The sequence below is a fragment of the Dendropsophus ebraccatus genome, chromosome 2 (assembly GCF_027789765.1).
Source record: "Dendropsophus ebraccatus isolate aDenEbr1 chromosome 2, aDenEbr1.pat, whole genome shotgun sequence".
In the NCBI taxonomy this organism is placed as follows: Eukaryota; Metazoa; Chordata; class Amphibia; order Anura; family Hylidae; genus Dendropsophus; species Dendropsophus ebraccatus.
In genome coordinates this window covers 114,589,513-114,603,875 of record NC_091455.1, presented here as the reverse complement: position 1 = coordinate 114,603,875, position 14,363 = coordinate 114,589,513, and the positions used below count along the sequence as shown (strand labels likewise).

The 14,363-nt window shown below is 40.9% G+C and overlaps 1 protein-coding gene across 1 annotated transcript in view; it reads left to right on the top strand.

Moving 5' to 3' along the window:
• The window catches only part of MYO10 (myosin X), a 196,994-nt gene that overhangs the window by 140,123 nt on the left and 42,508 nt on the right, over window positions 1-14,363 (top strand). The gene's annotated exons all lie outside the window — the stretch shown is intronic.

Genomic DNA, 14,363 nt, shown 5'->3' with positions numbered 1-14,363 from the left:
TGGGGTTTTGCAACTCAGTTCCATTGAAGTGAATGGAGCTTAATTGCAAACCACACCTGAACTGGAGACAAGAGTGGTGCTGTACTCTGAAAAGGGAATAGTTAAAACCGCTTACTAATGAATCCACCAAGTTCAATAACAGCCCTACCAGTCTACAAGGTGTGGTAGGTTAACTCTGTCTCCAGTACAGCAAAATGCTGAACCATCATCCCTATTGTAATTACAATATGTACTAAATAAACCTGGTTAATAGCCACTCCCTGCTAGTTCTCACACACTGATAGCATCTCTGTGAGTTATTGTACGTACCGCCATGCATGAGTAATAGAAGATTTTTCGGATATCACTAGCAACATAGTGTTGTATTAAGCTATAACTCCACCCTACATTGCACAATCCCTCTATTACTAGTTATACCTGTTTTACCTGTGCAATTTTAATAAAGAAAACACAAGATTGGTTCATTAAGGCCCCCTTCACACGCCCATGTCAGTTTTTACTGTTTGGAAATCCTGATAAGGAAGCCTTTAGGAGGCTTCAGGAAAACATTGACAGTTCCTGGCAGTAATCAGCTTTATAATTCAGGAAACCATCAGGAGTGCATTTAGGATTTCCTAAACAGGGAAAAAAATGTATTGTAGCATCTTGAACTCTGGACGCTTTGAGGATTCCTGAAGAAAATAAGATCTTTTTTCTATAATTCCTGACCTATTCTATAATTCCTGACCTATTCTATAATTTCCTGACCTGTTTTCCTGAAACGGACACCCTTTAGGAAAAATCCTGAAGGGTGTCCGTGACTAATGTAACCCTGTAGATCCGGAAATCCGCCCAGGTTTCCTGATAAGAGATCCGGACAGCTTTTCCTGAGGTGTGAGGAGGGCCTAAAATACATAGCAACCTGTTAGCAAAGACTACCACAATCTCATTCTTGCATTACAGTTGTTACATGTTGTTTCAGGGTACAAACCCACACACCGTATACGCAGCAAATACGCAACAAATACGCAACAAATACGCAGCAGTTTGATGGTGAAGATTTAATGCTGAGTTCAGTTATTTAGATCTAATCTGCTGCGTTTTTGTTGCGTATTTGTTGCGTTTTTGCTGCGTATTCGCTGCGTATCGCAGCAGTAAATACGCTGTGTATACAGTGTGTGGGTTTATACCCTAAAGGTGTTACACACTGATAACAAACCCCTTTATTATGGTAGCTCCTATTAGGCTGAACTGATCTAAAGAGGTTCAGGCTGTCAATACTCAATAAAGTCAGTAGTTGACCATGGTTGCAGCAAGTACTAGAAGTAGGACTGTTTTGGATAACAAAGGGAGACCCCAAGAGGTATCTCTTTGTGCTCAATGGTCAAATTCTGATAAATTAAAAAAAATAATAATATATGTATATGGCTTTAATACAGTTATATTATTTTAGAGTATAACTTTATTTACTCTTTTTTTTTTATAATTCTTTAGTTTTTTTACTTTTATACGTTGCATCGAACCAATAAGAGCTGACATGAGGCTCTGTACTGCCATCAACATTTGTGTTAGGAACGGCAGGGCTACTTGTGTCCTGGTCCCACTCTGCCCAAGCACTGCCACAGACACAATGCTGATGGCACAGAGCCTGCCCAAGTGCACTGTATATTCTAATTAATTTACACTTGGGGAGGTTGTCACTAGCGCTGTGTGTGTTGCAACCTCTAGTAGGACAAGCAGTAATTACTAGAAAAGACTGCCATGTGTGGTATCCCACCAAGGTTTTTTTTGTCTCTCCTTTGCACCTCTGAAAAATCTTCCTCTTTTTAGGTTTAGTGGTGATGAAGGGTACTTTACAGTTTCACCACTAGATGTCAGTATTTTGTATTCCTATGTATTGTACAGCTGAGGAAGGTCATGGGTTAATGTTTTATATGTACCACGTGTTACTAGTGACCAATAGGAGGTGCTCTCTGCTTCTAACCTATTATCTTTCTCCTTTCTTATGCACACACTCATCCCCACCATGCACAGGGTAGTTCACTTTAGGCCCCTGTAGGAGGAGACACTGGAGTCTCAGTTTTTTTTAGATTTTCAGAGAAGAAAGACACAAAACCTACTGTTCCTGCTGTAGTTTAGCCAGGCCCTGGCTGCTGCCAGGACCACTGTAAGGGACAAGCAAGGTCCGTCTAGTCTAGACACTCAGGTGTATAAATGCAGCTAGAGACAACCAGCTCTTCAACCACTACTACTACATTCAATATGAAGTGCTTAACATTTTAAAAGGAGAAGAGTCCAGAAACACCGTAATCCATGTCGAGAACACATCTAAAAAGCGCAGGGCAGTATCCTGAACACAAGAGGAACAAGCCTTGATAGGACAAAGCTACCGTAAAGAAGGTCTACGTATCCTATCTCGCAGTGCAGGTAACCGGGACACCCCTGGACAATTAGGGGCTTGTAGTACTCTGACAGGACGGGTCACTCGATGCTGTAGGGCACAAGGTGTTCAGACACAGTCTAAACACAACTATAAGTTCAAGTATCTCACTATAAAGTATTTCTCCAAGTTCTGGCAGAGTACATTGCAACACTGGGTTGGGGATCCTTCGACAAACTCTTCTCCTCTACTCTCCAAGCACCGTTACAACTACCTCTCTTCTACTCTACTTCTCAAAGCACCTCCTCAAGCATAACAAGTTCCAGCACTAAAGTCTATGTCAAAGATTTATCTATTCTACAAAAGTGTATTGTACTACTGAAAGACTTTACAGTAAAGCTGTTATATTTTTTCTAACACTGGGACTCTGTCATACTTCGTACACACCAACCCTACACCTTGGGTTATTTTTCTCCTTTCTGTGGATGGCGGTACCGGGTGGGTCAGTTGCCACTCAGGACTACCGTGACAAGAGCCCAAGGGACCCACTACAACCCGGCAGGTCACCGACCATTTGGGGACCACAGCCAGCCACATAACAAAGCAGGTACCAACATCACACCTGTGTGCTGGACAAGCACTGGTGTCACGACAATACCATCTTTGGCTGAGCTGACACAACAACACCTATAACTGTACCTCACCACACATGCATAATACATTGTAATGTACAATACATGGCGGGGTCAAGGGGGTCTCTGTTTTACTGTGTTTGCTGTGTGTGCAGCAGGGTTTGAGCAGAGGAGACCAGGGCATGAGGAGCCCTGCAATTCCTGATACAAATGTTGATGAGAGCAGAAAACTCTGTGTCAGCTTTAACTAGTGCTACCCAACATGTAAAATAAATAAAGTTATAATAAAAAGTAATAAAACTTTATTAAAGCAATGTATAATATTTTTTTCCTCCAGAATACTAATTAAAGCTATGTTCCCACTACGGGAATGGGCAGACATTTATCGAAAAAAGGCGGCCATCTATTAATATTGACGGACGCAAATAATGTTTATGCCTATTATTTGCGGCTATTATTATTATGGGACAGACACCCTTTCCAGATAATTGCCAGCCTGTTCCCGTAGTGTGAACATAGCCTTAAAGTAAAACTCTGTAATATGTTTTATTAGGCAAAAGAGCTTCTTTCTGTACTCACAAAGCTGTTTTCCAGCCTCCCCTCCCCCCGGCACATCTTATTAAAAGTGAAAGCAGGTTGTACGATTAATTTCTGCAAAGTTTTTTGAAATGACAACTACACTTAAAGTGGGGCCCCACTGTATCTCTGCATCAGCTTTATGTAAAATCATGCAGTGGGTGCGTTTCTGTTAGATGCTGAATCAGTCTGACAGATAATAGTTGTAAGAGGCTACAGATGGTTTTGTTTCACAAATTAATTGTTTTCAGAGGACAAAGCCCACCAAATATGGAACTAAGGTACTGGAGGCACAAAACAAAGGTACAGGGCTCTACAATGCCACAGTACAATGTATGGCTCTGGCAAATTCATTATGCCTTAGTCTAAAGTAATATTTCCATCTTTTATGATTAGTTGTGGTCTATCCTCTTGGGCCCCAATTGACCCCGTGGCTTCCTCACAGTCTTTGCCTAAACAATAGTGCGCAGCCACCTTCTATACAGGAAAACTGCCTCATACCTCCATTTAAATGAACAAGGCCAGTTGCAGTTGCAGGGTGGCTGGGAGCACCAGGGTTAAAACAGAGAAAGAGATACAGTGCTTGAATATTAATTTCTCTCTTTATTCGATTGTATCTGTACACATATCATAAAATGTATGTACATTATAAACGTCCAACAAAAACAAGTAACTTGTTATGGACGGATATTTGCTCTTAGAGCAGTTGTCTGGCATCACAAAATTTTGGTGTAAGGGGAGGGGCTGGCATTAAACTGACCGTGACAGACATCAGCTGAGCAGAACTTTTTATACCCCTCAATAAAACTAAAAATATGAATAAAACTACAGTAAAACAGTAGGTCTCTGCTCAGACAACTATTTTTGTAGTTGGTCCATTCATATTTTAGTCTTTGTGTTGTAGTAAGGAGTATACTATGTACTACTTCATAAATGCCAGAAAACTTCTTTAAATGCCCTAATTCCTACATAAATGTTCATTATTCAGCAATACCACACTCCAAATTCCGGTTTCCTTCCAACCCCTATGTCTTTTTTTTTTAATCTGGAAGGCGGCTAAGTACCTAGACTTATAAAATCTGACAAAGACATTCCTGACATATTTTTAAATCTACGGTTACATGTTTGTGTTCTCTTGGTATGTCTCTTGTGCCCTGTCAGGCGTGTCACCTCTCTCCAGCCTCATAGCATGGTGACAAGGTTCTCCACCTCCCACTTATAAGAGATTCAATTTGCCCTTTTCATTAATGAGAACTTTTACATGCAAGGCTAACAATTTGACATGTTTTTCAGACATACTGTATTTTTTCTTAAATATGTTGGTAAACATTATTATGTTGGTGATATAGGTTTGCATGCAGTACTTAGGTAGCACATGTTAAGGGGTCCTCTAGAGAGAAAAAATTGTTTTCAAATCCCCTAATTTTATAAAGTTATACAATTTGTAAATTACTTCTATTTAAAAATCTCCTGCCTTCCAGTACTTACTAGCTGCTGTATGTCCTGCAGGAAGTGGTTTATTCTTTCTAGTCTGACACTGTCCTCTCTGCTGCCACCTCTGTCCATGTTAGGAATTGTCTGGAACAGTAGTAAATCCCAAAGAAATTCTCTCCTGCAGTTTCAGTCATGGAGGTGGAAAGCACCATGTCAGACTGAAAAGAATACACTACTTCCTGCAGGACATACAGCAGCTGATAACTAGTAGAAGGCTGTGTTTTTCTTAAATAGAAGTAATTTACAAATCTGTATAACTTTCTGGCACCAGTTAATATAAAAAATATGTTTTCTATGAAGTACTCTTTTAATATTATGGCAGGAGTAATGGGGCAGAAGGAGGGTGTCAAAAATTGTCAGAGATAGCGGGGTAGTCTGGAAGCAGCACTTACCTCTTACTATGACCACCAGAGACAAGCTTTCTCTACCTACAACTACCAGATGACATAATACTCATACACAGATCCAAACAATCAACATTACCTAGCACCCCTAGGGGATACTACCTTTACCTAGAGCCATCTAGGGGCATACTACTTGTAACATATACTGTAGTTTAAGCTTTGCTGTGGTCTAAAATATAACATGTCAGATTCACTGTCAGATGCTTTTGTGTTGCACTGTAGCTGCCTCTATTCAGCACTTTATGTTCTATTGCTAAGGAGTGACTGAGAAGCAAGTAACAGAACATATATATATATACATATATATATATATATATACAAATATTAGCAAAGTTCCAATTGCATTTTTAACCACCAAAAGACCTAGAATTGAGGCAGAATATACAATATATAGGGGGAAGCTGCCTGTCAGTATGTCTCTGTGTGGTGCAGCCTCTGCATAGTGAGTGGTGGTTAGTGGCTCTAGCAAAGTGAGATGTGTGAAGGCCCTATTACACTAAGAGATTAGCGGCCATTACGGCCAGCAATCGATTTGTGTAATAAAAGGCAACGATCAGCCAACATGCACGATGTTGGATGATCGTTGTCTTTCGTTGTTTTTTAACATGTTGAAAGACAAACAACTAAGATAGCAACGATCTGCTGCTGTCGCCCTGTGCAATAGGAGCCGCAGCTACTACTGCCACCATCTCCTATGGGTTCCCCAGACAATCTATAGGCTCTGTATCATTAGGGCTGGATCAGAGCAGTGGAGCAGGGGCCAGGGTTTTATCAAAGCAATGTAGTTAAAAAAAAAAAAGTAAAGATCATTACTCTTCGGAGTACCCATTTAATAATCAACATAAGGGTATGTTCACATGTAGTAGATTTGTTGTGAAAATTGTTACCTTAAATCTACAGAAATGTTATCCTCTTTACCTGCAAATCTAAACTGTACGTGTAAAAGCTGTCTACTTACCTAGTGTATTATAGTGTATATAATTCTCAACTTGATCTGCTATATATTATGTAGGAGAGGATCTCTGTAAAATCTCCAAATAAAAAATATCATCAGGGGTTAGTGCTACCATTGCTTTACAGCTTGAGAAGTGTTCATTTTGAAGGCAATGTGATAGGAGAGATGACATATCCATTTGTCAGAGCTAGCCATTGTAGTTCTGCCACTGAGAGCCACTTATTTTCTGCCTGAAGCGTTAAAATGTTACATAACGTCAAAATGTTACTGAAACATAACAATTCATATATTATATTATATACTGTAACCTGAGCGGCAGCTCTAGTATGTAAAATCAGTGAAAAATATTGTAAGGAATCTTACATATGTATCCCTTTCCCCACTATAACTTGCACCTCGTTCATTACTCTGCCATACTTCAATGAGTATTGAGCCAGGGGTGCATAGATAAAAAAGAAACAGGAAGATCATTTCTACTACCCATTTCTTAGTATGAATGATGTGAATTTTCCCCGGTCACTTGTAACACTAAATATTCAGTTACCATTAGGTCTCTTTATATGCAGGGCAGCTGTATCCTTTTATAGCATCCCTTACAACGTTTCCTGTTTGGGATAGATTTCAGACGCCTGTAATTCTATGTTCAGTACAGGATTCTATATGAAGAGAGTCTAAGTGCAAAGCACAACAAACTGCAGAAATAGAAATCTGAATAGTACAGTATATATCAACTTGGCTTCAGCAAACTGCTGTTCCTGGAGATGATTTTGCCTTCAGTGGTTTTGCTTTCTGCAGTCCTTGGTATTGTCTGGTCAGTTATCTGATCTATGGACTTTTTACACTAAAATCCAGAACTGTTCCTTCCACATCTGTGTTCTTGTTTCATCACTGTCTATGTTTCAATTCTTTCTTTTGTTGCCGCTTTCTTTATAAGTGGGGCACTCTATTGAGTCACATATCCCTTTCAGTGTGGCGTAGCTTGTTTTTGCAGCTTCTCATTTTATAAAATGGGACCATCTATATTTCTTCTTTAATGGTGCGTTCACACCTACAGGATCTGCAGCTGATTTTCTGCAGCAGATTTCATTTAAATAACTGAACACAGCATCAAACCTGCTGCAGATCTGCTGCAGATCCTGTAGGTGTGAACACACCCTAAAGATACAGGATACTGGATACTGTACATAAATGCAGATCTGCTATTGCAGACAGTATGCAGACCTATTGATGCCTATGTACTTGCATGTGTTTTTTTTTTACAGATTCATATCTGGATGTGCCAAAAAAAAAAAAAACTACACATGCATATATGGTTCATATTTGTGGTGTGGTGGTGCCAATAGAGGTCAATAGGTCTGTGATAAATATGGCAGCACACTAATAACCATCTACAGTATGTGCTGTCCATATTTTCAGACTGGTTGCATAGAGACATAATTTCCAGTGTTGCCCCTACTTTTTATCAGACATTTTCTATTTCTTGTGGATCCACACCTACAGATGACATACAGATGTCATGTAAATGCTGAAAGCAGACAATGAAACCTGTGATTTTTGGTCCACAAAAAAATTATGTGTGCATGCGGACTAACCCATATCACAATTACAGACAAACACAGTCTAACTTAACTTAAAACACACAGTTGTACTGTCCATGTCTTTTATTTATTTTTCTGTTTTTTCTTTCAAACAGTAAAATATATGGTTATTGAGATTTTTAGATGCACGATCAGAGAGAGAATACATTAGACTCAGTCAGAATAGCACCATCTAGTCCTTTCATATCTAGCATTATTACTAGCCATCTTCTTTGTGCACTGTACACTATTGTCATGGAGCCTTTGATTTGTGAAGAGCTTATAATGAAAAATAACCCTTGAGAAAGTCATCGTAGTTGACATGGGACTGACTTGGGTTGCCTTGGAAATGGTTGGGGAGGATTTGCAATGTTCAAGAAGCCAGCGCGGATTGTATGCCTCATTAATGAGTATTCATAGGCAGGGCTGACCTGCAGCAGGTTGTCTATTTTTCTTTGAGTTGACTGTTCCAAGAATGCTATTTGTTTTAACCTCAAGAACTTTCCTGCCTGCACAAGTTATTTAAGTATACAATCCTAGTGGCTCTGTCTGTGCTGCTTGCTGCCAGTTCCTTGTGTGTACTGATACACTGAACCTGCAAGGCCATCTTCCAAGTCTGGCTTCCTTTAGGCACAAGAAGGAATGAATTAAACAATCCCAGCCAAAGATATCACATGGGGGACTTGAAATACCAGCCTTCATAAGAAAGCCTTGTTCTGTGTGTGCTCGGAGCCTGTGTGCACTCCTGGCCAGTGACTGATAGCATGCAGACCTTTTAGGAACCAAGCAAACTGAGTGAAGAGAAATATAGGAAAGGTAGGTGTGCTGGCATCTCTACATGTACCTAGGAATAAGGATTCACTGCAGGGAATGCGCCTGCTCCAGGTCTGGATACCTACTGTACCTTTGTAATGAGTTCATAGACCATGCATTGGTGTGTTTTCACACAGTCAGGTTTTTAATTGCTATTATTGAAGCCAAAGCCATAGTTCAATATTAAGGCAAATTAAGTACAGATGCATTTAAAGTCTCTTTATATAGTAAATGCATTTCTCTAAGTTGTAGCAAAGTAGTGATATGGTAAGGGTGAAAAGACACAAATACATCAGGTTCAGCTGGTAGGGGAATGGATTTATTGGCAATTTATATGTACACTGTCTCTAATGGTCCTTTTACACAGAGCGATTCTCATTCAAATCTGCACAATAGGATTTGAGGATTATCTGCTCAAATAAATACAGCTAAGGATCAAGTGACGAGTTTTTCAACAAATCCATAAAATCGTAGTTTGCAGTTGGTAGTTTGCTGATATTTTTTAGATTGTTTCATCTAAACAGTTTGTTTGTACTGTGTAAAAGTAAAAAATGATCAGTTGAACGATAATCAAACGTGAAAACAAGATTACCATTAGCTTTTGTTGTTATCGGGTATTCTTTCAGAGTTGTAGCACAGGATAGTTTCTTTTGGAAGTTGCAAAATATTAGTTTTACCTACCAAGACATTTGCTACAATGATATAGATTCAGCTTTGTTACATTAATAGATTTGCACCTGCCCATTTATTTCACTTTTGTCAGGATGTCTTGACTTTCTGTTTCTTGCTGTGCACTTTTACATTGATTAACCCAACTCTGCTACATCAATTAACTGAGCTCTTCTGCACTGACAGCTTCAGCCCTGCTGCATTAATAATCCTTATTCTGCAATTCTCATAATCGGTAGAAGAGCAATAAATTGATAATATGCTCCGCTGCTATTGTAACAAACTTGACTCTATTGCTTCATTGAGAAACCATTGACATATCTTTAGCTCTACACAAACTCAGCACTGCTGCACTCATACCAGCTCTGCTAATTAAATAACTCATTTACGCTGCAATAATAATCCCAGATCTTATACATTGACCGAATCTGCATTTCTATGCCAGTTCACAAAGTAACCAAAATATGTAATGACAAACTCTATTGTGTACTGTAATGACATTAAAAGAAACTACAGTGATATCTTGTTCTTGAACTTCAGGTTCAGGAAGGCAGTTTTAGAACCGAGCAGTGCTTTCCTATTGGTAATAATGTAAATGTGTTTAATTGGTTCCAGCACCCACCAATAATTAGCAATTATTAACTACAGTACTCTTTTATTGCATTGAAAAGTGCCTGTTTAATCAGCACAGTACAGTAAAGAACAGCACTATACTCTACATTTAAAGAAGTTGTCCCATACTTATAAGCTACTAAATGTGCTGCAGGAAATGTTTTCAGTCTTTCTCAGTCTGACACAGTGCTCTCTGCTGACATCTCTGTCCAAGACAGGAACTCTGTCTTGGTTTTATATAAATCCCCATAAAAAAACCTCTCCTGCTCTGGACAGTTCCTTTCTCAGCCAGAGATGTCAGCAGAGAGCACTGTGTCAGACTGAAAATAACACATTTCCTGTAGGACATATAGTAGCTAATAAGTATGGGAAGACTAAAGTTTTTCAATAGAAGTAAATTACAAATCTATATAACTTTCTGACACCAGTTGATTTGAAAGAAAAAGATTTTCGCTGGACAACATCTTTAATACAAGAAATGTTCAACAAAACCTGCAACTATAGTACAGTAGTGCACCAACTCTTCAATGGTTGTTAACGTTACTTTTCTTTAGAATTTTGAACTTGGAATTCTTTGACCTCCAAGGTACTACTGTATTTTGAAGATGACATACAGAGCCCATAGGAACATTGACAATGCCTAGCTTCCTTATTCATGTTCATTGTTTATATTCGCATTTGTTAATGCAGAAACCTGTTTGATACTACTTAGGAATCTCGGAAACTTGAAAGGAGAGTTTTATTCAGTAAAACCGGTCACATCTCAGGTATAGGGCTGTCTCATAACTCCATGCCTCTATCATACTGGCATCATTTCCTGGTAATTCTGGGTGAGCTTATTTTTATACTGTGTCATATCCTGTGTGCTGTAGGTAGGCTGATGATTTTAGCAGATGATTGGATATGTGTTGGATTTCAGCATGCCTGATCCTTTGTTTCCCTGGGAAACAAATGGGATGGAAGGAGGACTTGTACTTCTCTTTAACTGTTGGAACCACTTCTGGTTTTAGCAGAAAAAAAAACCAAAAAAAACTGCAATGTCAGTTTTACAAAAAACTGGCATGTCTTAAAACCAGCCTCATTTTGTCTTAAAAAAAATGTGCCCCTCACAAGTGTATTTAAAGGGGTTGTCCGGCGATAAAAAGTTATTCACAGAATAACACACATTACAAAGTTATACAACTTTGTAATGTATGTTATGTCTGTGAATGGCCCCCTTCCCCGTGTTTCCCCCCACCCACGCTAGACCCGGAAGTGTGGTGCATTATACTCACCGCATCTCGTGTCGTCCACGGTCTCCGATCGTCAGCAGTGACGTCTTCTTCGGGAGGCCGGCGGATCTTCCCGAGTGCCGGCCGCCCTCTGCAGCGTCATCAGCTGCTCAGCCGCGATTGGCTGAGCACAGTTATGCTCAGCCAATCGCGGCTGAGCTTCGGATGACGCTGCAGAGGGCGGCCGGCACTCGGGAAGATCCGCCGGCCTCCCGAAGAAGACGTCACTGCTGAGGATCGGAGACCGTGGTCGGCACGTGACAGGTAATGTATAGCGCACCACACTTCCGGGTACACGGGTGGGGGTGGTGGGACACGGGGAAGGGGGCCATTCACAGACATAACATACATTACAAAGTTGTATAACTTTGTAATGTGTGTTATTCTGTGAATAATTTTTTATCGCCGGACAACCCCTTTAAAAATGTACACTTTGTACATTTTTAGCTTTTGTTCCATCCTTCTTATTATAATAATAATTTTTATTTATATAGCGCCAAAAGATTCTGCAGCACTTTACAATTCTGAGGGTACATACGTATAGAGATATAAATATAATTATCTATACATGAGGAGCTTAAGAGACCATGTGACCACTGATGAGATTCTCAAAATCCCACAGCATTTTCTGAATGCATTTCCTCAGGATCATCAATATCTGCTCCGTGGGGTGTTGACACCTGCACCCCATAAAAAGGGAATGGGAGCTGAGCTGTCGTAACCTATCGCCACTATTGCAGTGTACACAGCTAAGGCTTCCAGCTAATGTACATTTGGGGCAGGCTAAGTAGCTTGTGATGTCACATCTGCAAACACAGAAGCTGCCGTGCATCAAGGACCACAAAGGCACAATACCAGCTATAGTGTGCATATTTTTTTCCCTTTATTCATCCCTCCCTGAGCACATATCTAAAAAGTGTCCTACCTGGACAACCCCTTCAAGCACCATGCCTGGCACAGATTGGCAAAAAGGTGCAAAAATGGGGTGGAGCTTGCTGTGAAGCGGGTTTGGTGTCACAAAAAGGAGATGTGGTTGCCTTGCATACTCAGTTTACTAGGCTGCAGGCTTAAATTTTAGTGGAAACCTATGCCAACCCTGAGCCTTGTGAGGCTACTGCATAGACCGCCTCAAGTGCACTGAGACTTATCCAAAGGTGTGTGTCGCCTCCCATGCTAGCTTACACTGGCAGTGGATTTAGCTTTAGGAAACATAAAAGCTAAGCTGTGATTGGCTGCTGTGGTGCAGTTTGTACCAGTTTCTACACTATAATAAATCAGGGCCAATGGGGAGTATGTATCAATTGCACAATAATTTTTGCGCTTGCTGTGGTAGTTATGTACTACCACAGATAAAACATTCTGGTATGATTAAATGTGGATACAAACTGTAGAAATAGAAATTTAGTCATCTTTACACTGACCTAGTTATTCCAGTGATTGGTTACATACAAAACAACGGCTTTGTGATTTCTGAGGTTTCGTATTTTTGCCTTGAATAGTTGTCCTGCATTTACCAGACAGATAACAATAAGATTCCCTGTTCAGTTACTAGTGACAGACAAAGAATGTACACTGTGTTTCTCCTCCTGAAAGAGGTGGTATTGACGACAGCTACAATGTCTGTGTCCTCAGAGGTGACAGTCTCATTATTCATGTACCAGGAACATTGTTTGTTCTAGAAAAGTGATTATTTCACAGTGTATTAAGTGGGACGCATGTAAGACCATCTTCTTGTCTGTAACTGTAGGGTTATATACCAGAAGTTGCCTCTCAGTACTTCTGCTGTCCACTATAAATGCAGGTCATGGAGGTTCTAGGTTTTTTTGCGGGGGGGGGGGGGGGGGGGAAGGGGGAGTGGTATAACATCAATAGCCTGTCTGAAGAAGATATAAAATGAAATAATTTTAAGAGAAAAACTGTAATGAGAGAGATTATTGATCTTATACTTTGTCTCCTTAGGGCCAGTTCGCACTGAGCGAATTCGGCGGAATTCCTGCCTCAGTGTCCCATAGTCAGGGGCGGTCTTGGCATTTCTGGGGCCCCAAGCGAAGTTATGTCTGGGGCCCCCCCTCGACATGCGTTCCAAAACAATAGACCGCTGTGTGTTGCCCCCAGTAGTATATACCCCTTGTGCGCTACCGCCAGTAATATATACTCCTTGTGTGCTGCCCCCAATAGTATATATCCCTTGTGTCCTGCCCCCAGTAGTATATACCCCTTGTTTGCTTCCCCCAGTAGTATATAGACTCCTGTGTGCTCCCCCTGTTATATATAACCCCGTGTGCTCCCCCAGAAGTATATAGACCTCCTGTGTGCTGCCACAGTTGTATATAGACCCCCTGTGTGCTGCCCCCAGTTGCATATACCCCCTGTGTGCTCCCCCATTAGTATATAGGCCCCCTGTGTGCTCCCTCAGGGGTATTTAGCCACCCTGTGTGCTCCACCACTTGGATATAGACCTCCTGTGTGCTCCCCCACTTGGATATAGACCCCTGTGTGCTCCTTTAGTAGTATATAAACCCCCTGTGTGGTTCCCCCAGGAGTATATAGACCCCCTGTGTGCCCCACCAGTATTATATAGACCCCTTGTGTGCTGCCCCAGTAGTATACAGACCCCTGTGTGCTCCCCAAGTTATATATAGACCACCTGTGTGCCTCACAAGTAGTATATAGACCCCCTGTATGTTCCCCCAGTAGTATATAGACCCCCTGTGTGCCACACCAGTAGTATATAGACCCCTGTGTGCTCCCCCAGTAGTATATAGCCCCCCTGTGTGCTCCCCCACTTGGATATAGACCTCCTGTGTGCTCTCCAAGTTGTATATAGACCCCATTCTGCTGCCCCAAGTAGTATATAGACCCCCTGTGTGCTTCCCCTAGTAGTATATAGACCCCTCTGTGAAACCCCAGTAGTCTATAGCCCCCCTGTGTGCTCCCTCTGTTATATAGCCCCCCCTGTGTGCTGCCCCCATTAATATAGACCCCCGATGTGCGCTCCCCC